A 23,151-nucleotide genomic window follows, 5' to 3' on the forward strand; every position below is an offset into this window, starting at 1 on the left:
TAGCCCACCAAGGCCTTTCTTCTAGAAGAAGAAGAAGAAGAAGAAGAAGAAGAAGAAGAAGAAGAAGAAGAAGAAGAAGAATAGTAGTAGTAGTAGTAGTAGTAGTAGTAGTAGTTTGGATTTGATATCCCGCCTTTCACTCCCTTTAAGGAGTCTCAAAGCGGCTAACATTCTCCTTTCCCTTCCTCCCCCACAACAAACACTCTGTGAGGTGAGTGGGGCTGAGAGACTTCACAGAAGTGTGACTGGCCCAAGGTCACCCAGCAGCTGCATGTGGAGGAGCGGAGACGCGAACCCGGTTCCCCAGATTACAAGACTGCTGCTCTTTACCACTACACCACACTGGCTCTCCTCACAAGTATAGCACAAGTATACTTCCTCACAAGTATAGCACAAAGCATCTACACACACAGCAAATTTATATATGTCTTAATTCACAAAACCCCACATAGTGTCTTAAGGACCACCTGATTCCTTATGCTCCACTTCAGTCATGGAGCTCCTCTGATGGGGCACTGCTGAGGTTTGCTCAGCCTTTACTAAGACCAAGTTTTTCATGTGACAGGCCCTGCCCTGTGGAACTCCCTGCCAGTAGAGGCTCAGCAAGAATAATCCCTGCCTACTTTCAGACATCTCCTGAAAACTAACAAAGGCCTCTGAAACGTGGATTTCTTTTTCCCAACCAGTTTTCAAAATAAAATACAGCAAAGCATCTTTGGTAGCTTATTGGCCCTCTATTGTCTCTTTTCATATAAGAACCTAGACAAGGAACAGGATGCCTTGAGTTTATTGCAGGACAGTTAATATTTCATTTAGAGCAGAAGCAATGGCTTGCGGTGTGAATGTTAAATCATCAGACAATTCGAGGCAGTGAAGGGTTCTGCCACGTCTCCTGTGGCTGCCTTCTCACCATTTTACTGACTTTCTACTCATCCTGTTGTCCTCTCTCTTTCTCTCCCTCTCTCTCTTATCCTGGCCAGTTTTCTATACAATACAGGTGACAGCATGACAAATCCTCCACCACCAGCACAGTCTGAATCTGTCAGTCTGGGTGAATAGGAATGTCTAATTTATTTTCCTTCTCAAATACCCTTCTCTTGCGGACAAAGGCTTTCTTTGCCTATGTACTGGGGCAGTGGTTGTGAAGGGGGAAGGGAGTAGGCTTTCAGTACATCAGGTCTCCTCACTCCTCTGCAACTGGGTGGGGAGTGGAGACCAAGACAAAGCATTTTTCATCCTCTGTGGTTTGAGCAAACACATTGTCAAAGTCACTTGCCTCATTTATACCTCTGGGCTGACTCTGACATGGGGCCCATAATGCACTCTACATTTAAAGTAGTGCCATACCCCATTAAACAGTCAGGGGCTGAGAGCTGCAGGGAGCCATGTTCGCTGTTTGATCCGCCCTAAGCTCGCCAGCTGCTCCAGGTCACTGTTGAAGTAAGATGCAGCAGCTAGTCCAGTAGGCTTTTGTAAATGGAATGGGTAGAGAGAAAGAGACACCATTCCATCCTTTGCCTGGGTTGCACTGGTGAATACCCTTTACCAATGCGCATGTGTGCCCTTGTTTAGCCTTGTCAAGGTCTTTCAATTCCATAAACCACGATATCCTTTCAGATCACCTGGCTGGATTGGAAATACAGTGGTACCTCGGGTTAAGTACTTAATTCGTTCCGGAGGTCCATTCTTAACCTGAAACTGTTCTTAACCTGAAGCACCACTTTAGCTAATGGGGCCTCCCGCTGCCGCCGTAGCACGATTTCTGTTCTCATCCTGAAGCAAAGTTCTTAACCCGAGGTACTATTCCTGGGTTAGCGGAGTCTGTAACCTGAAGCGTCTGTAACCCGAGGCAGTGGCGTAGCGTGGGGGGTGCAGGGGGTGCCGGCCGCACCGGGCGCAACATCTGGGGGTTAGAGTTAGGGGGCGCAAATCCACGGGTTAGGGGGCGCAAATTACTTGCCTTGCCCCGGGTGCTGACAACCCACGCTACGCCACTGACCCGAGGTACCACTGTAGATGGAGTTGCTCTGCACTGTTTCTGTAGGTTTCAGAAGAACATAGGGCGCTGCCTTATATTTGGTCAGAGTGTTGGTTATCTAGTCCACTGCTTCCCACTCAAGCTGGCAGCATCTTCTCCAGGGTCTCAGGCATTGGTCTTGCATGCCACCTGCTACCTGATTCCTTTAACTGTAGATGCCAGCAGGGACTGCATGCAAAGCCTGTCCTCTGTAAATGAGAAAGGCCCTTTTCCTACTGCCAAATGGCCCTAAAGTATTGTTGGGGGGACTCCTGTTCTACGCTTTGGGAATTGCCCCATGGTTCTGTCTTCTTCCATATGCTTTTAAAACATTTACATTAAACCACTGTTGGAGGTTATTAGGGAATTTGGAGCTTAGTGTCATCAGTATGCTGATGACTCCTCGTAATAGTTCTCATTTTTCTCAAATACCAGTGAGGCAGTGGAATCCCTAAGCTGTTGTCCAGAATTAGTAATGTGCTGGATGAGGGCCAATAAAAGAAAACTTGGCACAGATCAGGCTGAGGTGATGGCAGTTAGTGGGACTTTAGATGACGGAACTGGTGAATGGTGCACTCCAGATGAGAGTTTCATGCCTTCTGTCAGAGCACAGGAACTTAGGAAGCTGCCTCAATAGTCAAACTGGCTCAGTATTACCCGTGCCCGCCACACCCTCTCAAGATCTCGCTTGGATTGCATTATAAGCAACATCTCCATCTTGTACACAAAGTGTTTCCTTTTCATACAGCACTCTCTTAAGATTATGGATGGCTTTAAAACAGAATTAGACAAAATTATTGGAGGAGAAGAATATCAGTGGCTATCAATGCCACAATGGCTACGTTTTCCCTCCACTGTTGAGGGCAGCATGCCTCTGAAAAACAGTTGCTGGGGTATCACAAGTGGAGAGAGCACTGCTGCAATCAGGCCCTACTTTTAGGCTTTCCATAGGCAACTGATTGGCTAGGATGAGAAATGGATGCTGGATTAGATAGGCCTTTGGACAGATCCAGCAGGATTCTTCTTGTACAGGAAGTCCTGTTCCCTTTTGCATCTGGCCACCTTAGCCGGTGTCAGTCTTCAGGATTTACAATGCATGTTTACTTGGAAGTCAAGTCCCAGTATGTTCAATGGGGCAAGCATGAATAATGATCTGCTGATCTATCCTATGGAGCAAAATGTCTGGGCTGGCCATGAATTGGCCATTGTCTAGCCCTGGCCCAGTACCAAAGCAGTTTTTCTGATAAAATTCCAAGCCGGGATTTATACAATAAGTCTGCTTTCTTTCTATCAACACCTGTGGCTGGAAAATAATCCAGTTGGCAGACCCATACAATGAGGCTGAGCCCAATTCAAATTCTGAACTTTGGTTGTTATGCATCCTTCCTTTGTGAGATCAGCACAGCAGCAAAAGCACCTTTTCTTGAGGGCATCACCCAGAGAAGAATAACCACTGAAATAGGTATTTCTGTACTCATTCTGTTTGGTGAGGAGAAGAACCAAGAGCTAAGGAGTGTCTTAGCTTTGCTGATATATCATTATCATCTTTGACTGCCTGCCTGCTTTACAGCCTAACAGGTAACTTCATTTTCTATTACAAGATTACTATTTGTCCTAATAACTTTAGCTATTTGTTCAGCAGATGCCTTTTTGAGCATCCTAAAATCCCTCAGACTATTCAGCTGGCAAAGTTAGTCTCTTGCATTAGCCACACTTGAATTTTTCATGTGTAAAGGATATTTCTTTTGGCCTGGATAAATTCATGTGCATGCTCACATAATCGCTGAAGGGGATTCCCCGTGCTTTACTTGTTTACTTCTGACAGCCTCCTTTAACAGTGATGCAACTCTGTGTTGACTCCAGCAAAGTTTGACAGAAATGGGCCTCTAATTAGATCTTCAGCTGCCTCCTTGCTGACTCTGTGCATTTTAAAGTTCCCAGTTTTCCTCCTCCAGGCCATTCCCTGCCTCCTCATCCCTCCAAAGTTTAGCACTGGTATGAAGAATGATCTTTCTCTTCCCATTTTTCTGGGCTTCTTCCACAGTTTGCTCTTTCTCTCCCTAGTCACCCTTTCTAAAGTTGCAGGTGTGGGACTCCCAATCCATTTTATCCCTTCACTTTATTTTTAGTGCTCTTTCTTCCTCCCTCTTCAATTCATTCACATCCACAGCCAAGTCACTTAGGAACAGATGAAGTTGCCTTATGCAGGAGGGTTACCAACTTTTGTTTTTGTTGGCATTTATTTATTGCATAAGGGACGTGGGTGGCGCTGTGGGTTAAACCACAGAGCCTAGGACTTAGAATCATAGAATCATAGAATTGTAGAGTTGGAAGGGACCACAAGGGTCATCTAGTCCAACCCCCTAGATTTCAGGAACATGGGACTTGAACCCACAACCCTGAGATTAATAGTCTCATGCTCTACTAACTGAGCTACCAAGGTCGGCTGTTTGAATCCCCGCGACGGGGTGAGCTCCCATTGCTCAGTCCCTGCTCCTGCCAATCTAGCAGTTCGTAAGCACGTTAAAGTGAAAGTATATAAATAGGTACCGCTCCGGCGGGAAGGGAAACGGTGTTTCTGTGCGCTGCTCTGGTTTGCCAGAAGCGGCTTAGTCATGCTGGCCACATGACCCGGAAGCTGTATGCTGGCTCCCTTGGCCAATAAAGTGAGATGAGTGCCACAACCCCAGAGTCGGCTACGATTAGACCTAATGGTCAGGGGTCCCTTTACCTTTACCTATTTATTGCATCTATATCCCATATTTCTTCCAAGGTGCTCAGTGGCTCCCCCCTTCCAGATAGGTTAGACTTAGTGATTGTTATAATAATAATAATAATAATAATAATAATAATAATAATAATAATAATGTATTATTTGTACCCCACCCATCTGGCTGGGCTTCCCCAGCCACTCTGGGCGGCTTCCACAGAAACCAAAAATACACTAAAATATCACACATTAAAAACTTCCCTGAAGGGCTGCCTTAAGATGTCTTCTGAATGTCAGGTAGTTGTTTATCACTTTGACATCTGCTGGAAGGGTGTTCCACAGGGCGGGCACCACTACCGAGAAGGCCCTCTGCCTGGTTCCCTGTAGCTTTGCTTCTCGCAATGAGGGAACCACCAGAAGGCCCGCGGCACTGGACCTTAGCATCCGGGCAGAACGATGGGGGCGGAGACGCTCCTTCAGGCATACTGGGCTGAGGCCGTTTAGGGCTTTAAAGGTCAACACCAGCACTTTGAATTGTGCTCGGAAACGTACTGGGAGCCAATGTAGGTCTTTCAAGACCAGTGTTATGTGGTCTCGGCGGCCGCCCCCAGTCACCAGTCTAGCTGCCGCATTCTGGATTAGTTGTAGTTTCTGGGACACCTTCAAAGGTAGCCCCACGTAGAGCGCATTGCAGTAGTCCAAGCAGGAGACAACTAGAGCATGCACCACTCTGGCGAGACACTCTGGCAAGCATGCACCACTCTGGCGAGACAGGCAGGTAGGGTCTCAGCCTGCGTACCAGGTGGAGTTGGTAGACATCTGCCCTGGATACATAATTGACCTGCGCCTCCATGGACAGCTGTGAGTCCAAAATGACTCCCAGGCTGCGCACCTGGTCCTTCAGGGGCACAGTTACCCCATTCAGGACCAGGGAGTCCTCCACACCAGCCCACCCCCTGTCCCCCCAAAACAGTACTTCTGTCTTGTCAGGATTCAACCTCAATCCATTAGCCGCCATCCATCCTCCAACCGCCTCCAGGCACTCACACAGGACCTTCACCGCCTTCACTGGTTCTGATTTGAAAGAGAGGTAGAGCTGGGTATTATCTGCATATTGATGGATACCCAGTCCAAACCCCCTGATGATCTCTCCCAGCGGCTTCATATAGATGTTAAAAAGCATGGGGGAGAGGACGGAACCCTGAGGCACCCCACAAGCCAGGGCCCAGGAGTCTGAACACTCATCCCCCACCACCACTTTCTGAACACGGCCCAGGAGGAAGGAGCGAAACCACTGTATAACAGTGCCCCCAGCTCCCAACCCCTCTAGACGGTCCAGAAGGATGTTATGGTCGATTGTATCAAAGGCCGCTGAGAGATCCAGCAGAACTAGGAAACAACTCTGTTACTGATCCAAGCTCACTGTCAGGGAGGGTTTCAAGAGCAGGTCAGCAATAGCTCACAAACTATCAGTGAAGTTAACTTTTTATTCAAAGAAACAAAACAACACAGACCTAGTGAGCACAGCAACTCATCCCAGTAGATCTTGCCCCAGTGAGTCAGTTGCAAGGACTGAAGGTCCTCGCCCTGCCACAGCTGCCTAAGTCTCCTTTTCCTCTGGGTCCTTCCCAAGCAATCTGAAACTCCAATGGCTTGTCTGTCTATGCTGCATCCTCTTCATACCCCTGCGGGTTCTGGGAGACCAGAGGGGAGGGGAGCTGGTTGCAGCAGGAGAGAGAGACCCCCTGGTTTCTTTAGCAACCTGCCTCATCTTTGCCTTTTAGCCCTCCTCCTTTCCAGCCTTTGATTCTGCCTCTGATTCTGGCTGCTCTATGTATGCCACAGACTTGTTCTGTTCACTAAACCCTATTACCTCTTCAGCTTCCAACTCCTCCTCCTCCCTCTGACCACTCATCATCGTCCCACCACCAATCCACTGGCACTGAGCCTTCTTCCCTTGGGGTTTCCATGGAGGTTTCCCAGATGGTGCCTCCCACCACTTCTCTACACCCAGCCTATCTATTACAGTCACGCAGTGAACTTCATTGCTGAATGGGGATCTGAAGCTGGGTATTCCTGATCCTAGTCTAGCACTCTTAAGCAATGCACTGCAGTGGGCCACTCCACTGCTTTTAATAGCAGCATAACCACCAAACACCAACAGGTAATAACACTCAGCTCCAGAGGCAATAGAACAGGCTAGACCATTTTTTAATAGTAGTCTGGCAACTTCTGCCTTGTATTGTTGAAAATCATGTAAAAAAAAATTTGTGCTGCTGGTTTTAACTTGGGAACTGTTGTAAACAAATGAATGGGAAAAGCATACTGGAGGAGAAGGAAAGCTTTCACACACTGAAAACTTGGAGGATTCCAAGGGCCAGTTACACAGTTTACAGTTTGTAAATTCAAATGCTTGTTTTCCCTGTACATTAAACAGGTTGCATTTCTGCTATTTCTTATTTTTTTACTAGATATGCTGGTTCAGAAACACTTCCTCCCTGAGAATGTGCTTGGGCAAACTTGTTCTTGCGTGGAAATTTGCAGCCACATCTGCAGACTTCACCTTGATGTTGCTGCTGCAAAAGGAAATAACCCGGCTTCTTGAATCAGATGGCAAGGAATTCTATTTGCAGGATTAGTTACTAGCTTAATGTGATTATAGCTTTACTGTATGCAGATTTTCAGCCTGTTGACTGTTGTTAGCCATCAGCCAGCACTCCATGCATCAGCATCGGTGACCACATGCTTGAGGCGGCAGATAATTTCATCTTCCTGGGTTCTAGCATAACCAGCAACCTCCTCACTAATGCTGAGCTGGACAACTGCGGTAATAGCTCATCTCTCCAAGAGGGTATGGGAGAATGCAATGCTAACGTCCAATACCAAGGTGAAGGTCTACCAGGTTTACATGTTGAGCACGTTGCTTTGTGGAACTGTATTGTGGGCACTTACAACCGTCAGGTGCAAAGCCTCAACACCTTCTACAAGGGTACCACATGGCAGGACAAAGTTTCAAACAAATGTGCTCCCCCAAGCCCACATTCCCAACATGTTTGAACTTCTACCTCAGCAACATCTATGCTGGCTTGGTCACATCCACAGAAGGAAAGAGGGCAGGATTTCCAAGGATGTGCTCTATGGGGAGATGGCTTCAGGTACTAAGCCCATTGGCAGACCAACTCCATGCTACAAAGATGCCTGCAAATGAGACATGAAGGCTGGCAACATCGACTCTGCCATGTGGGAATTCCTTGCAGATGATCACAGTGTCTGGAGACAGGCAGTCAGGGCATGTTTCCATAGCAGTGAGCAGGCGCTACAACCTCCAATAGTTTGACTTCACCCCTCAAAGTGCACTCCTCTATTTTCTCCCAAGACAGACGGATGTCAGCAACAACTATTGCTAGATCTGTGCATCATCAAAAGATAATCATGAATTTTATTTAAAATACTTACATCCTGTAATATCTTTATTGGATATTTTAGGTGATGATAAAAGCAATTAAAAGTACACATTAAAGTTGGAAGCTTAAATTCTACACAGGATTTAATATATCTTATATTCCCCATAATAATCCCGCAATGCCCATCTCCACAGGCAAGAACATAACTACTTTTACTTAAAAGTAAGTTCCATTGTGCTCCAGAACACTTGCTTAGATTGCAGCCTTCAATCAATAAAGGTTCTCCTAATTTGTGGTGTGTGAAGCGGCTCCTATTTTTTCCTGGCATTATTGAAATGGCTCTTTAATAAGTCATTTCCTGTTCCCTCCTGGGCCACAGCCATTACTGAAATTGGCCCATTAATCAATCATTTCCTGATCTCTCCTGGCAAACCAGCCCTGTAATTAATTGTTTTCTCTTTGCAGCCAAAGTGATCATACCAGTTGCTTTTTATTTTATTTTTATTTTATTTTTTATTAGTGCAATTGCAATGTAGCAGGAAAAAAATGAAATAAAAATGAGATTTTTAAAAGAGTCATAATTCCAGCTTTTGCAGAAGAGACTACACAGGCTATAATGCAGTGCAATCAGGAAATGGAAGGCAAGCAATGTAGAAAGGTAGGTTTTCACCAGTCATGACATCAACTGCCTCATAAACCAATCTTCCCACCAGACAAGGTGGCACTGTAACAAGTTAGAAAGCCTTCCAGAAACAAAGTCCTTAATGAGAGATGAAAACACAGAAACACTGAAATAGAGCTGTTCAGCAGTGACATAATTTGCCTTTGCTATGCAGCCTTCCCCAATTAGGAGTTCTCTAGATCAGGCATCCCCAACCTTTGGCCCTCCAGAAGTTTTGGCCTACAATTCCCATGATCCCTAGCTAACAGGACCAGTAGTCAGGGATGATGGGAACTGTAGCCCAAAACATCTGGAGGCCCAAAGGTTGGGGATGCCTGCTCTCAATGCTTAGAACTCCAATTCCCATCAGCAACAGCCAGCGGGTTCAGTTGTCAAGGAAGTTGGGAATTGTAGACTGAAACATGTGGGAGGCACAAGGTTGGAGAAGGTAACAGGGTGAGCCCATGTTGTAAGTTCTACAAAAAGGTTGTGAGCTATGAAATGCATTTGAGGCCTAAACTGTTGACTGTCTTCCTATTTACAAAAGCTTCCCTGCTTAGTTGTCTCTAGGCAATTCTCACTTACCACAACTGACCAGGCAAGTGGCTGTTTGCAAGCCTGCACTAATATTCAGGCATCCTGAAACTACAGCCTGATTAGAGGTTTCTAGGATCTCCTAAAGGCAGGCAAAGATGGGCCAAAGTTATATCTCAGCAGGCAGAATATATTAAAGGCATGAGACAATGACTATGAAATTATAATTGAAAATTCTCAAATGAGGACCTTATTTTCTTCACTGCTACTGAAAATCTCAATTTCTCTGAAAACTCTCTATTGATTCTTAGCAAGTTAGGAAAAGGACAATCCACAATTCCTGAAGCACATCTGCTTGTAATGGTTTAGAAAAAGGATTTCTACAGACAACGGTTTAGTGAAGAGAATAGCTTGAAAATTGGAAACAGTTATTTTGGACTGAGGAAACCAAGGCTTCCCACTATTCAGATGTGTTTGTTGGCCATTGTTTGTTTATGCCATTACTTAACAAGCCACAAGTTAATGACAACTTGTCCCAAAGATGATCACTTAAATCATAGCTAGTTTCTCCAAACCTTGGTTTATTTCCCAGCTACTCTTGCCTCCAGGGACGCGGGTGGCGCTGTGGGCTAAAGCCTCAGCGCCTAGGGCTTGCCGATCGAAAGGTCGGCGGTTCGAATCCCCGCGGCGGGGTGCGCTCCCGCTGCTCGGTCCCAGCGCCTGCCCACCTAGCAGTTCGAAAGCACCCCCGGGGGCAAGTAGATAAATAGGTACCGCTTACCAGCGGGAAGGTAAACGGCGTTCCGTGTGCGGCTCTGGCTCGCCAGAGCAGCGTTGTCACGCTGGCCACGTGACCCGGAAGTGTCTTTGGACAGCGCTGGCCCCCGGCCAATAGATGTGAGATGGGCGCACAAACCCCAGAGTCTGTCAAGACTGGCCCGTTCGGGCAGGGGTACCTTTACCTTTACCTTTACTCTTGCCTCAGGCCTTTGTAGTCAGATGAGTGTCTGGGGTGCATTGTCAAACACAGTACGGTTAGAAAAGGGTGTTGGGTTAAAGCAAATCAAAGTTTCTCAGCCAACAAGAAACCCTTGCTTCATATTCTGGTTTGCTGGTAAACAAACCATAGTTAACCTGATGAACAGGCTTCACATACAACACTATTGGTTGTAGCCAGTGCTAATCATACTCAAAGTAGTCCCACTGACATTAAAGGCCATCAGTAATGTAGGTCCATTAATTTTAATGAGTCTGCTCTGAGTAATACTTAGCTGAATACAACCACATGCTATGATTTAAATAAAACATAGTTTAATAAACCATGGTTTAGCATTATGTGCAAACCAAGTCAGAATAAGCAACTGCCACTGGACTGCCACTCAGGCAAAGGCACTGCTTGTGAGAACTAGCTCTTCCATGTGGGGGCCATTCATGTGACTGAGACAATTTGTGTATTCATAGTAGCTCAGAACAAGGGCCACCACAACTGCACAAAACATTGTGGCTAAGCAGACAGCCATAGTGCCAAGGAGCCAATTCTCGCAATTAGTACACCTGCTGCAACAGTTCTGCGAGGGCAGCACCACACGTTATCATGGTCTCTCTGTGTGGGGGACACCTTCAGTTTGAACTGGGGCTATGGATTCAACTTGTCTGTATAACAGGAACAACAACAAGACATAATCATGTATAGTTAATGGAGCTGTCAAATATCTTGGCAGCAGCCAGGGTCCAGCTGACCCAGATAAAAGCTTGACCTAGTGACCATAAGAAGAGGAATCAAGATGCTGCTCAGAACTGTTTGGCTTGCTGCAGATTTGAAAACAATCTAGCTCAGCCAGGGCCAAGGAGACAAACAGACTGACAACTAAAAAACCACAAACCCCATTCTTCCCCCACAATCGGGCTACAACTCAGATCAGCTGGACATGTGAAAATATTACATCTTGTTCACCTGTAACACGTTTGTGAAAATCCTAATTCACCTTGGGAATGTGCTACTGTTGCTCTTACTTTCAAGAAAATGAACTGTTACATAAGGAGATTTACAGCATATAATGGGCACTCAAGCAACTCATTTGGGTAACTGAAGTCTCCTATTATTCAAAAGAGCAAGTACTTTAGGCTTGCTTATTCATTTCATTTTTATTTATTTATTTTCACATTCTGCACCCACCATCCTGGTCCTGATTTCAGAGTCTGTGTAATTTGCCAACTTGATTTATACGCTTCTTATCTGAAATTTGCATTCATAGTGCACATTTTTTCTTCATAGTCATTTGCAGAGAAAAGGAGCCTCGAAACTACCACCCAAATCATGTCCCTCTTTCCTTAGTCTGCTTCTCCTCCTCACAACCCCCCTCTAGCCCCTGTTGCCTCCTCGGCCTTTGCCCCATTTCAAATGACCAACTAGGGATTACCATGTCTACGGGGCATGTGAAAAGTCTGATTAATAATGCAAGTCTATGTAAGTCTTCTTTAATTGTATATAAAATATTTATAGACAGCTTTGAAGTCTAAAGCCCTCTCAAAGGTGGCACACAGAAGAAAAGCAATAGAAAATAACTACAATTAATTAATAAAAGCCAGGAACAATTTAAAAGCCACAAATATTAAAAGCCAAAATACAGCTAAATCCATCAGCCACAAAATAAAAGAAGTCATCCAGAGAAAGCCAAGGAAATAAAATGGTTATGTAGGGTTCTCCAATGGATCCCAGATGGAAGTGCATTCAAAATTTGTGGGGTTACTAAGTTCAATGGGTCTTCCTCCCAGGTAAACGCAATAGGGTTGCAGGCTATGGAGAGTTCCCTAGGATATGAAATCGTATTCTATCTCCGTGAGCAGATAATGCTTTGAGATGCTCTATTCAGATTTCAACCAAGAAGGTGGGCAAAGAAAAGGTATATGGGAAGAGAGAGACTGTCATGCATTAGACAGGCACACTCATGAGATTTCCAGTATGTTGTGTGACTGCAGGCCACTGACCAGTTAAAAATTGGCAACAAGGTCCACAGGCCAGCAAAGAACTTTGGTTCCACTTTAAGTGTAATCCCAATTCCCCTTATTCCCCAATTCTGTCAGCCGAGGCAGAATAGGTACATAAATATTATTTAGCTTGACCTTCAAATGCATACATGTTAGCCTTTATAATTCACCATCATTAATTAGGGCTACAATTCAATATACCTCTCTACTAAGTTTCTAAAAGCATATATTTCATCTCACTGCTATGCATTTTAACCCATATCTACCACTTATTGATCTACAACATTTTTCCAGGAAACTGGCAATCCTGGGTGTTGGGTGGGGAGAGCGGGAAGGAAAGTTCTAAACATGTAGGTAGAAAAGCCCTAATAATAATGCTAAGCAGAAATGCTTCCAGAATAATTCAGTACAGTTGTCAACTTTCTTTTAATGCAAAGTAGAATGAAGGTGTTGGGTAAAATTTTAATGTAAGGATCAATTGAAGTTTGCATTTCCTGGATTTGGTAGCATTTAAATTGCAAATTCCTTCACCTCAACTCGGAGCTGGATCTAGGCAGTGGGCATAAGAATTACTTACCTGTACTGGATTTCAACTTATTTTTTGTATGTGCTATTGTTGTTTTACACTGTTTTAATGTATGTAACTGTTGTTTAATTTTATATATATATTCAATCGTGTCAGATTTTTTTATATGTGGGGTGTATGTATGTGTTATATATTGTAAATCACTTTGGGATGCCTCAGTTCACCTCACTTGGTATGTTATTCCTCTTCTGATTGCTTTTCCCAACTTTGATTGGCTTGCCAAACTGCAAAGAAATGACCTTCCCATCAACATCCTAGTATAACTGTGCCAATGTATTATGCAAATGTAGGACTGACTTTGAAAAATTACCAGAAACTTCAGCTGGTTCAAAATATGAACTAATGGGAGTTATTATCGTTATGCAATAATATATAATAACTCCCATTAGTAACCAGACTAATTAGTAACAGTAGTAATCTGACTAATTGCATTGACTATGAAACGTTTTCTCAAGGAAGAGCCACTAGGTGTCTGCTTTGCTACCTTTCAGGAACCAGGTGAAGATTGTTCTGTTTATTCCAGCTGTTTCTTAATAGGTTGTGATTCAGGAATATTTTTAATGGAGTTTGTTTGTGCTTAAGGTCGCTGCTGTTTCTACTTTGCTTTGCTTTTACTGCTGGTTAGGGATGTGGTTTAATTTTATTCACTGCTGTAACATTTTTTTTTACTGCTGTGATATATATTTATTTTCTTGAGAGCCACTTCAAAAGCCGCTTGTGGCAGAAAGGTGGCATAAAAATATTTAATATAAATAAACAGTATGGGTAATTTTATGCTTGTTAGTCACAATGAATTAGTATGATGAATTAGTATGATTAAGAGGCAGGATATAAATATTTTAAATGGCTCAAATGTTAGAATATTCCTTATGAATAGGAACTCCTCTTTCAGGAATTCCTGAAGTTCCCATTTTAGAAGGTGAATATGCTTCGTGAATAGGGAGTCCCTTTTCAAGAAGCCCAACAGATCCTTTTAAAATCCCTACTTCTCTTCAGCATCTTTCAGTGCATTCACTCAGTCTCTAATTCATTTTATCCAGATGGTTCAATATATAGAACTGGCAATATTTCAAAACAAAATGCTATTTTTGTTTTTAGAGGATATATCTGTAAGGCTGGCCCCAGAATAATTTAACTAGAACAGTTGCTAGTAAGTAGTAGCCACTTTCCTTAACAACAATAACAATTACCAAAGACAATTTGGCAATTTGGAAAACAACCTGCCTTCACTTGAGGCACTTCATGAACTTGGAGCCCATTCAAGGCTCCTTTTTCACTCCCCCAAATCACTGTTGGGTTTTTAAAAAAATGGCTGTAACTTTTTTCTTTTGACAGAAGAGAATGAAATTTGCAGGCATGCTACCCCCCTACAGAGTGTATAAATCCTGTCAAATTACAGACAAATAAGTCCAAGGGGGAGGGTTGTGCTGAGCACCTTTAAAGGTTGATTTTATTTTTTTAAACTTGTAAAGATTGGGGCAAAATTGGATGAAATTTGCAGCTAAGTTTACTCCTTCCGAGGACATGAATTCTGCTAAATTTCCGAAGGATAACTGCAGGTGTTTGCCCCAAAGTCAGGCTGGTGCAACTGTAGAGAGGGTAAATAAGGAATCACTGAGTGTTAAGACCTTGTGTTCTGTGGGCAATTGGTCTGAAAACTACAGAATGAGAGAGGTGCAAGACAGCTGCCAAACTGCAAACTATAATTTCAGGAGATTTTGTGTTACATGCCTTTAAAGTTGGTTTTGGGTGGGAAGACCTAAAACGCACTTGTTTTTCCGGATGAAATTATTTCCTCTGATTACAGACTTGACCTGTTAGTAACAATGCAACTTTCCCTCTGACATTTCTCTGCTTGATGTTAACCCTCCCCTCCCCATTCCCTGACATTATGGTGTTGTTCTTGTTGTAAGATAGGAGGCATAACTTTCACTTTCAGTAGGTATCTGCAGCATTTCCTCCTCACCCCCCCCCCAATGTCTGGATCACTGAGATACTACAAAATGCTTCAAAAGCAAAATTATTATTATTATTATTATTATTATTATTATTATTATTATTCCTCTGAGGCACCATAGTTCACCTCAAAATCCATCCAAACCCAATACTACTAAAAATACCCTCATTACTAGAGAACCAGATTACTGTTTTTCAAAAGGGGTTGGTGGAGGGAATCAAGGAAACTATAGACACTACAGCCCAACCACTGTCCAAGATAAATAACTGGGAGACCTAAAGTACTATTTATATGTATTGTGATGTGTCAGGCTTTCTTGGTTCAAGAAAGCCTTCCTCAGGTTTATTAATTTCAATGGGCCTACTCCAGCCAGGACTTAGTTGAATGAAACCTATAATTATATAATAATAATTACATTTTTCAGTCACTTTATGCAATAAAAAGTCTCAAAAGCAACACATAATAGCAATTTAAGACCCAATAAAATGTAAAACCATGGATACTACAAAAGAGATAAAATACTCGCACTGAAATGCATTAATAAGGACAAGTCCTACCTATAGAGAATGTTTTGCCTTAAAAAAATCGTGATCCTTAGGAGTTCTGAACTATGACATTCTTTTGGATCAGGCATCTCAAAATGGAGACTGGTGTTGACAAGAAAGGGTGAAGCAAAACCAGGTTATGTGCCTTGCAGAATGCTTTCCCGCAAAGTGGCTAAGGGTGGCCAGCTAATATATCTATATAATTATGGTGCAGGCAAAGATGCAGCTAATAAAACCACATCCCATAAATTGTTAGACAGAAAGTACACACACACACACACACACACACATACACACACACACAAGCCCTGTTGCCAAGTCTTTTCCGGAAAGAGCAGCCCATCCTCTGAGCCACTTCAGAGTCTGAACACTGTAGGCCATCATGGAATGTGACAAATCTCCAGTCAGAGGCCCAAAGTTCCTTCTACCTCAGGAACTGATAAAACTGTTGCCAAGGCGACCGCTGCCGGCTTGGCTGACAGCTGCAAGTCAGGCCAGTTTGCTGGGTGGTCGGTGCCAGGGGTACATTCAAAACCCAACACTGTGCAAGGCTGATAAGCCATTTCTCCTCCTCTTCTCCCTCCCTTTCCCACCTGTGTGACATCAGGTATTTCAGAATAGGTAACCAGGGAGTAGGGTCGAAAACGTTTGCTAATTTGCATGTGTGGTTATGGTGCCTTTTCGTTTTGTTATTTAAATGATCAAAACCAAGTTCTGTTTCCTTTGTCCAATTGGTCCTGTTGACCTTTCAGACATACTTCCCAGCTTCAATTGCTGTGCAGGAATTATCACGTGGGCTGTGCTGTCATTTACAAAGCTCCTGTCTTCATAGGATTTAAGACCATTTTCATTTTGCCAAGGTACTTCCTCCACTGGCAGTCACACGTATCTTGAATATGTCTTCTTTTTTTGTTACTTCCTGACTGCCGCCTTTCAGAGGTTTCTTTGAATGTGCATAAAAATAAATGATGCACTGTATATCTGTCAGAATAGACCGAAATTTGCTGCATACGCACTTGGCTTTCAAAGAAAGAGACACATGTACCCCACCACACAGCATCAGCAATTATGCGATATATTGTACAACCAGATGGGATTAGTGACAAATGTGACTTTGCATATATTCAGGAATGTTAGTTTCTTTTAGAAGAGCGTAAGAATTGTGATTTGGGGTCAAGAGTAACAAATGACTAAGTGAATGTTTTCTTAGCGCACATTTCTTATGTGGTAAGAAGTCTCTACTGAGTACTGAGCCTGTCTTCAAGACACGAAAGCTATACTATATGGCTTAAGATTCACAAATTAATATTCAAGGTGGAAGAAAAAATCCGCAGCTCATAGAAGTTCCAATAATCATAAGTTGCATCCCTACAAGGTTTGTTTGTTTGTTTTTTTAAAAGTTATAGCATGCCAATAAAACAAACTTATTTTAACATAGAGTGCTTTAAAAGAGTGCTGTCATGCCATGGTAGTGGCAAAAGCTTTTGATATCAAGGGACCACAGAAGGCAGAAAACTTTGACATCCAAATTACCATTGCCCTAGAGAATGTGTGTTGCTCTCATAGCACTCTGAGGCAGCTGGTTTCCCAAAGGTGATTTAATTTAAAATGCACCAAGATGGGGGTAAAAAACCTTTGCCTGTGCAGATGTTGTTGGACTACCACTCCCATCGTTCTTGATCATTGGCTATGCTGGCTGGACCTGATGGTGGAGTTTAACAAAAACTGGAGGGCCACAGGTTCGCCACCCCAGCTTTAAGGATTCACTGGTTACACTGCTTAAATTCATTTCTGTGAACACAGGAGCTATATCGATCAAACTTTGCTCTATTTGTAGCACCTCAGCTGATTTGCATATCCACTCTTCCACCAAACGCTTCACAGTAGCTGGTCAGAGTCAGACCCATAATGTTTTGGTGTAGCTTAGGTTGAAAGGCCTGTTTCAGATGTCATGGTTAAATACTGAGCTGTTCCTCAGGGCGTCCGGGTTAGCGCCATTGGCGAATGGCGGAGTTCCTCCGACCGGAGGAACTGGCTCCATGGAAACTGGGTCTTCCCGCCGCGGCGAAGGTGGGGACCCGCTAGAAATCCCAGGCGGAGGAAGCCTGGGAACGTGGGGTTCGGCAGGGCACCAGGAGTGCCTCCCCTACTCACGGGGAACCCCATTTCGGGGTTCCGGAGTGAAGTGGGGTGAGTGGCGCGGTGCTATGAACTGATTGCTACTTTCACGGAGTGAAGCCGCACAGCCATTGCCGGAGAGCACTGACTTTTTCCTGTGAACAATTGGATTTAAAACAAGTACCCGTGAGTAGAAACGGAAAATTGGATCAAGAAATATCCTAATTTGGCACCGAAGCGGGAAGGTTCAAACAGGAAGTCCGCCTTCCGCTTTTTGTATATAGACTGAAGCAAAAACCTTGTAAGCTAAAGTCTGGAAAGTCGTTAAAAAGTCTAAATTTCCTTCATTTATAACTACTAAAACCCCCTTGGAAGCAGGAGAAAGGGGGGGGGGACTTTGTTTAAGCCTGCAGGAGAGGGAGTGAAGAAAGATAAGTTTCCACCGTCTCAAACCTGGGAACGGGGTGTCAGAGACAGAAATTGTTGGAGAGGTTCACTGACTGTGAATGGAATACTTTGACAGCTAAAGAAGAGAAATAAACTGATTCCAATGTTGCCTTTTGCATTCTAAAGAAACAAAATATCTGAAAAATGAAAGTTATTTTCCTTTGTTGGATTCTATTTGTTGGACAAATAGAAATTGTCTCCTCTAGAGGGAGCTTGTTAAATTGTTGCTGCAGTCTACTTGAGGACTCTACAGCTGTGAGATTAAGATCGTGGGACCAGTCCTTTTGACCTTGAATAAAAATGAGCTGGGAGGAAGTTTTGGTGCTTGCTTTATGCAAGACAAGTGCTTTGTTGGAAAAGATGCATGAGAAGATGGATTTGATGAATGAGAAAACGGATTTGATGACTATTGTGGTCAATAACTTTGGACAAACAGGGAATATTGATACAGAAACCATTCAGGGACCAACTCAGGAACCTGTATTGATTGGGCAAGTGCAGAAGATAATGGAGGAGGTTGCGGTTGCACCTCAAGTAATACAAATGGAGAGATCCGAGGCCCTGCAGGAGCATAAGCCGCTGTTTTTGAAGATTGAAGTTGGAGTGGGCCAGGGGGAGTCTGGAGCTGAGGGGGTTCTTAACTTCAGAGGGACTTTGAAATATGCTCTTAAATATTTTTTGGATTACATTGATGACTGTGGGGAGTGGGACTGTGGGGAATGGGCTGGTTTGATGAAGGGAGATGGAGATAATTTGGGGCTGGAACCTCCCAGAGACCTACTCCTCAATGAGAAAGGAAAGAAATTAAGAAAGAAACCAACAAAAGACAAGGAAAAGTGCAGGTATAAACAAGAAGAAGAAGATCTGCAGAAGGGACATGGAAGAGACTTAAGGCCCTCAGACATAAGATTACCAGGTTGATGGACTAGATGGAATGGACAGTAAGGGCTGACATGACCCGAGACCAGGAAGAAGAGATGTTGGATGAAGATTGGAAGAAAATTTATAAAGAAAATTTTTTATTTAGGGAATTAGCCTAAAATTAATGAATATTAGGGAAAATGTTGTAATGAAACTATATGGCTTTAGTAGAAATGATATAAGGAGTTATGTATAATTGAGTATTAAGATTCAAGCTCTAAGGTATTTTACGGTAAGATAAGGTTAGATAAATCAAGGCAATTTGAATAACAGAATATGGGGAAAGATGGAAAGGATTTGTTGAGTTAATTAATAGGTTAAATTGTTAAGATAAATTATTCAATAAAAATTGAGAAAGATGGAAAGAATTTACTGAAATAACTAATTAAACTAGAATACAAAAAGGGAGGTGTGAGGAGGTCAATGAAACAAGCAAATGGAAGTTAAAGATACATAATATGGGATTTGTGGTGTTTTTCCCCCTTTCTTTTTGCTGTATTGTTGTATTAGTTTTTATGCTTTGTTTTTTTTCTTCTTTTTATGTATTGTAGTGTTGTTTCCTATTTTTTCTTCTTTTCTGTAATTCTGAAACTTTTAATAAACTTTTAATAAATATTATTATTTTTTTAAAAAACAAATACTGAGCTGTTCCTCAGGTCCATACACTTTTGCCTCCCTTCATGCACATCTATTCCCTCTTTTATTTTCTTGAACATTATAACTGTAGCTTGCTGTGACATCCCAACTGACCAAACTATGGTCACATTAGATATACTATCCCTCCAAATCAGAACTTTAGGCCACATGTGAACTAAGTTGCTATTTCTGGTTTGGAGGCAAACTATGGTTTGCAGTAACCACAATTTGCCTGATTTGGTCATCACAGAAAACAACTGTTACTGCAAACAAGGAAATTAGGGAGGAAGTGCATGAAGGGAGGACGAGGAAGCATGCAAGTCCAATACAGTCAAACCTCGGGTTCAAGTCACTTCAGGTTCAGTGTTTTCAGGTTATGCTCCGCAGCCTGGAAGTAACGAACACGTTACTTCTGGGTTTCGCTGCTTGTGCATGCACAGACGCTCAAAATGATGTCACACGCATGCACAGAAGCGGCGAATCGCGACACACGCAGATGCGCAGACGCGGGTTGTGTTCGCTTCAGGATGCGAACAGGGCTCCGGAACGGATCCCTTTCATATCCAGAGGTACCACTGTACATGATTATCTGATGACTGATCTGGGCTGCCATGTCATGTCCAAGGCAACCCAGGAAATGCCACTCTTGATTGCAGATATGAATTTAGCTTTCACATATCTAACTCAATGCTGCAACTAGGCACTACACCACACTGGTTCTCTTTAGCTGAATGCGTTGTAGATATCTAATTGCCAAATCTCTGCTCCATGAATAGACCACACATACGAAAGCATACATACGTTTGCAAACCCATCTTCCAAACATCTGCGGTAGCATACCTTTTTGACTTCATTCTGTTGTCAAAATACTCTGGAGAATGTACTCCTGAAGGAAGTGATGGAATTCCCATTATATAAACCTGTGTCTCTCACAGCTGGAGTTGGCCTGCTGTTACTTTGCCTGCCTCATAATAGCAGCAATGCCTACCAATAGTTACAGAATTTACGCCACTGTATCGTTTTCTTTCTTTCTTTTTCTCTTTAAAGGCCTGGCAATTGTTAGTGCTAATGCTGGATAACCCTCTCTCTGCAAGTGCTTCTTTATTAACTGGCAGAGATTGCAAAAGGATCTATGAGCAGCAAGCAAGTCTGGATAATTCCTTAGTCACCTCCAGCGCTGGCCAGCCATAAAAGTGAAGCGTAAGTACCCAGAAAAAGGTAATTATCATCAGCCTTTTCAGCAGTGGCCAAAGGACAAATTGCTCTCCAAATCCATCCTTTTCCGCACTTTGCCCCAGCTTCCCATAACAGGCAGGGTTTCTTGCCTGAGCATAAAAAGCGTTGGATGAAATATCAGGGGACAGCAATGGAGACAGATACACAGTCTAGAGAGCTGTCAGCTAGCACTGCCACAATACATTTCTAATCCTTGGCTCCCACACCCCCCTGCCCCCTAAGGACTCGCTTCCTCAGCTGGGCCCTTCTTCAGAAGCCCTGCATTTCCACTTTATATGGGAGCCTCGCAAGAGCAGCTTCTATCCCTAGAATTCCTCTTTCACCATAAAGGAGTTCCAGAAGTCAGACTGACTTGTTTTCTTTCAAATTGGCCCTTTAAATACGATCCTGTTTATGTTAGAAAACATGCTAAGTCTGACTGAAATGGAACACAATATGTTTTCTTTTGCTCTTCAGACAGGGAGAATTCAGAGGCTGCTCCTTCTGCAATGAATCTGGTTTATTTGCAGCATGGAGGCACAGCCTGAGTACTCTCTGATATATGAAGCATCCCTTGATTGTGCAAATGCTTCCTGATGGTGTCTTTTGTGTTCCTGTCACTCCTGATTTATTGGGCCTTTTCCACACAGAAAAAGAATTTGCATTTCAATTTCCATTACTAGTCTCCCTCTCCCCTGCAGTGTTCCACATCTGGAAAATATGCATGCTTTGCTTTCTCCCACAGACATTTCTCCAGTCTGGAGAGTTCTTTAGCAGCTGGTAGGGCATGGGTTTATGCCTGCTACCCATAGCTGCCTCTGCCCTGGTTTCTCCTTTGCCCCTCCTGGATACTCTTTTCCTTAGCTTCCAGAATGGAGGGGAAGGGTCAAAGAGACTCCTCTTCCTGCTCATCCTTGTCTCCTTGTCTCCCAGCAGCAGAGCAAAAGGCCTGAGCTCTCTTCTCCTCAACCATCCTGCCACATCTGTTGTCTGAGGGGCATGAGAGGGCCTTCTTTGTGATAGCCCCCAGCTTGTGGAATAACTTCCCCTCCAAGGTGCTGTCTTGTGTCATCACTGTACACCTTTTGATGTACTTTTTACCCACATCTTTGGCTGAGAGGATGTTTTCTCTCCTGTACTGTTGTTCAGTGCAGCTATTTTGCTACCTGGCTCATTTTGTGGCTTTGTTCTACAATTTTAATGAAAATTGTACCTGTTTTAATATTGTTTTGTTCTTGTAGCCTACCTTGGGACCACTTGGTAAAGAGTGGACTATAAGATCAGTCAGTCAAATTTATAGCACTGCAACCATCGCAGTCTTAGGAGAGTTCCCTGGCAATTTGAAAGACTTCCTGTAGGTGGAGTTTGAATCTCCACCACCATGGCCACAGAACTACAAGGACACCCTTTCTCACACCTGGGGCTCCAGAGCACTGTGTCGCTTCTGTGCCCATACACCTTCCCCACCAAGGACATTTTCCTTCTCCCCCTGTCCAAAACAGAGGGAGGATGGGGTGGGGGAGTGGCCCTCAGATTGGCAGCACGTGGGAAGAAGTAGAGGCACAATCCTGAACAAGTGGTGCCAGGATACTATAAGAAGTTCATTATATCGACATGCCAGGTGGCCTGTCATTCTTCTTCCACCAACTTACATGGATGATGCATTTTGACCAGCTTTTTGCATGGGTACACATCCCTACTAATCATCCTGTGCTGGCAAAACATTGTGTTAGAACTGGCCTATTACTGATGAAACTCTGTGCTTTGAGCCTGAAATTCCTTGAGAGCAAGAACATTTTATTATAAGGTTCAGGATAGACAAAGTAAACTATGAAATTCACTCCCAAAAGAGGCAGTGATGGCCTCCAACTGGGATGGCTTTAAAATAGGATTCGACAAATTCACGGAAGATATGGCTGTCAGTGGCTACCAGCTATGATGGCTGTGCTCTGCCTCCATTATCAGAGGCAAGAAGCTTCTTTCTGAATGCCACTTTCTAGAAATCGCAGGAGGGGAAGAGTACTGTTGCACTCAGGTCCTGCTTCCAGGCCTCCCATAGGCATCTGCTTGTCAACTGTGATGTCAGGATGCTGGACTAGATGGGCCAGTGGCCTGATGCAGCAGGATTTTCTTATGTTCTCACCTCATACTTGCTGAAGAATCCTGCTTCTCGGGTTCTAAAGAAATGTCACCATTGCTAGAAACCTGCACTGGATGCACTGTGATATTAGCAATATCCATTATCATTGTACCCTTCCCCCTTTTGGGGAGGAGGAATATTAATAATATTACAGTGCGCGCAAAATGTAGTAAGCCATGTTGTCTTCAAATGAAAGCTCCCTGGAGGCCTCACACCTGGAAAGCAGCAAGTATTTCTGAGACCACGTTTCAGCCGTGCAGGGAGAACAGCGT

General features: G+C 43.6%; 1 protein-coding gene and 1 long non-coding RNA gene across 6 annotated transcripts in view; one reads left to right on the plus strand and one right to left on the minus strand.

The window, feature by feature from the left end:
• The window catches only part of CACNA1I (calcium voltage-gated channel subunit alpha1 I), a 296,624-nt gene that overhangs the window by 153,133 nt on the left and 120,340 nt on the right, over positions 1 to 23,151 (minus strand). The gene's annotated exons all lie outside the window — the stretch shown is intronic.
• On the plus strand, positions 15,852 to 22,539 carry LOC309542505. 2 transcript variants are annotated; one of them, XR_014224267.1, is made up of 3 exons: positions 15,852 to 16,023; positions 20,572 to 20,724; positions 21,611 to 22,539. It is a non-coding gene; the product is annotated as an uncharacterized lncRNA (long non-coding RNA). The 2 variants fall into 2 exon arrangements; XR_014224268.1 differs by having other exon boundaries at positions 15,852 to 16,009.

Source organism: Podarcis vaucheri (assembly GCF_965113315.1).
Source record: "Podarcis vaucheri genome assembly, chromosome: 10".
NCBI lineage: Eukaryota > Metazoa > Chordata > Lepidosauria > Squamata > Lacertidae > Podarcis > Podarcis vaucheri.